Consider the following 3,288-nt stretch of genomic DNA (forward strand, 5'->3'; position numbering starts at 1 on the left):
AAAAACCAACAAACACATTATGTTGCCAACCAAATGTTGTTTTAAATGGCACCGTGCACATTATGTAACACATGAATGTGAAAACAACACATAAGATGTGCAAAATTTAAGCCGAATGTGCACATTTTTGAACGAAAAGAGCAACTGAAAAATATTCATTGCAGTAAAAATCGGGAGGAAATTAATTAGCGCATATGGCTGTTAAAACATTAAAAGTTTGATTACAAATGACATTTGTGTTAGTTTGATTACAAATGACATTTGGTGTTATTTTTTCTCGATCATGAGATTTATGAGAATATGTAACAGGTGCTTGTGATATTCTACTGTACTTTGACTAATGTCAGAAATATGTGTGGTTATTGCGAAACCTTAATGTCACATGGATTGTTCTATAAAACCTTTGCTAATTTTATATTCATTCGGAGTCTAAAACAGTTCATTACAGAAATCGAAATTTTCGGCCCTTTCTGTCAGTCTTCAGATAAGGACCTCAAATATAATAGTAAGAATGCACAGAACTGATACGGTATTTCTTTCTAACCTACGCACAAGACACTAAGCATGTCAACAAAATTTAATTTGATGCTGGGAGTTGAAGACAGTTTTTCCAAAATATCAAGTACAATAGAGAAATACAGAATCCCTAAAGAAAATCCAAAACGACAAAATTGAAAATATTGCAGGCTCGCTTTGATTGAACCTGTTCATGGACGGTACTGTCAGGTGTAAACTACATTCGACGCCCTCTAGCACCGGCTTAAACAGAATTCAACATTTAAACACTTATGAAATGTTGAATTTAGAAACATTCGCAAATGTGTGTTTTATGGTGGTTATCATAGAACCTTCAATGTGACACAGTACTGCCATTCCATGAAAAGCGGCGTATGGTCCCTAAGTAAAATAGTGCGTTTGCCCAAAACGAAAAAACAATGGGCTAAAAGTCCACCTAAAATAAGTGAATTAATAAATGTAAAAGAAAAAACAGGTGATATTTATTCATCTGTTTTTGTTTTTTGTTGTTGTTTTTTGTCATGTTGTTTCTTTACAATTTTTTATACAGCTTTTATTTACCGACAGATGACTTTATATTTAGTATGTAGATATCTTGCATGGTCTTTTTCTTATGGGTGGAGTAAGAGGTTAGTGAGGCCAAAATTGATTTATGCACATTTGATTATACAACCTATATTTATAGACTGATGCTTTTAATATTTGAAATGAACATACCCTGGATCACACCGTACAATCAAATGGGTAGACAACCGTTTTAAGCGTCGTACAAGTATATACATGTCGGTATAAAACATAATTGACGGACGGTATGTAACATATCCCAACTGTGTTCGAGTAAATCAATGTAATGGATTCACAGTCAATATCTAAAAGAACGTGCTTACAAGTTCCTGGCCCTGTCCAAGCCTTGATCTACGTTAATTTTGATTAAAAATAACACACTTTCCAATGAGATGTTGATTCAAGATTCAAGGACTATTTAAGTTGAAATTATTCGTTCAGCGATTGTACCTTTTAATTTAAACAGTTGTATATATATGAGAATAAATACAGGTTTCAAATGCTCATTGAACTGAAATGAGTATATAATGGGTTAGTAAGAACAAAGAAAAAATCGAAACTAAGCGATAAGATTGGTAAACAGCATCATTTTGTCATCAAATATTTCAATCTAAACCTTCAAAAATGCTTTTCTTTTAGAGATATAGGGTGTTTAAGTTTGAATGTCTTCAAAATTTATGAAACGCGATAAATCATTCGCATGTATTTAATGATAACATCGACATCTACTCATCAGCAAGAATGGATAATGCTGAAAACCGTTTAAGGAAACAATGTTTAGGGCTTTTGTGCTATAGTAATTAGGAAGGAGTAAAACTGTTTTGAAATATATATTAATTATTGGTACATGTAAATTCTAATGGAACTGATGGTTACGAAAACCATTTAAATTTCATTATCTTTAAATTGTCCGCCATATAAAATAATTTATCTTTAAGGATATCAATTAATTTTAAAGTATGATTATTAGTTAGTTGGTGTGCGTGTGTGTGATGGATGTAAAAAAATGTTCATTCAAAATATCGTTAATTTAAGGCAGCATTTTCTGAGTCCTCATGGCGGACTTTTAGTTGTTGCATCTTGGATGAGAGACCATTTTCTCCATTACTGCTCTGTCTTTCTCCATTACTGCTCTGTACAGACTCAATCAAACCGAGTCTGCAATTCTTATGTTATTTTGTTGTGATTAATGCTTCCGAGGGATCACTTTGTTTCCAGAATTTCAATATAAAAAGGCAGCAAGATCTATTTATTTTATAAAAATTGTATTTGATAATTTTCACAGTGAAAAGTATCAAATTATATTTTCACACTTTTCAATGATGAGACTACTGTTTTAAGATTTGCCCATGTGGTACCTTAATTTTATTATTGTTGACAATTCTGACATTGTCAGGGCTGTTTAGAGAAAAACAAAGCTGAAATTGATAAATAACTGAAATTTCAAAAGTAATAAAAAGAAGATCAATCACCAAACATCGTCTCTAATTTTTGTTTCATCTTTACAGTTTGAAAAATACAATTTTTTGCAGATGCAAAACTGCTCTTGATGACATTTTGACATATTTAAGGATCCTACTAGCAATACCTGTCTAATAACTTGAAAAGCAATGACAACCATCAGCTTGAAGAATAAGTAAACAAGCGTCCGTATGACAGCCTTTCAAAAGTTCCATTTTTCCAATTTACTAACCGCCTTTTGAATGTTTACACATCTGTCGACACTTATTTATTAACCGTATGTCACGTCCTTCTTTTAAAAATGGCGGACGCTTACATTTCACAGAACCAGGTCTAATATAAATTGGCCGTAAGTAACAGAAATAAGGAAGGATGGTTTTACTTATTTTCGTACATGAATTGTTTGTTTTTGTTATTAAAAAAAGCGATCATTAATATTATTTGAATAAAATGAATTAAAGCATCGTCATTTAACGTTGATTGTCGAACTGACTTTTCAAGACTGTCAGTATTTTATGAGAAATTCGACTAAATAAGGCTACTAGTTGGGACACAGATTTTAATATTTAAATTAATATTAAGGAAATTTCATTAAAACTTGTTTTTAAGCATTATTAAAATATGAAGAAAATTTGTTTGTTTGTTTTGTAAGATGTGATTTTATTTCATCGAGTGAGCTATACAAACAGTATTCTCGTTTGACTTACTTATCTCGAAATTCATTCGAAAATTCGACTTATTTATCTC

The sequence above is a fragment of the Ruditapes philippinarum genome, unplaced genomic scaffold, assembly GCF_026571515.1.
Source record: "Ruditapes philippinarum isolate M1 unplaced genomic scaffold, ASM2657151v2 ctg1418_1_1_1_1, whole genome shotgun sequence".
NCBI classification, from domain to species: domain Eukaryota; kingdom Metazoa; phylum Mollusca; class Bivalvia; order Venerida; family Veneridae; genus Ruditapes; species Ruditapes philippinarum.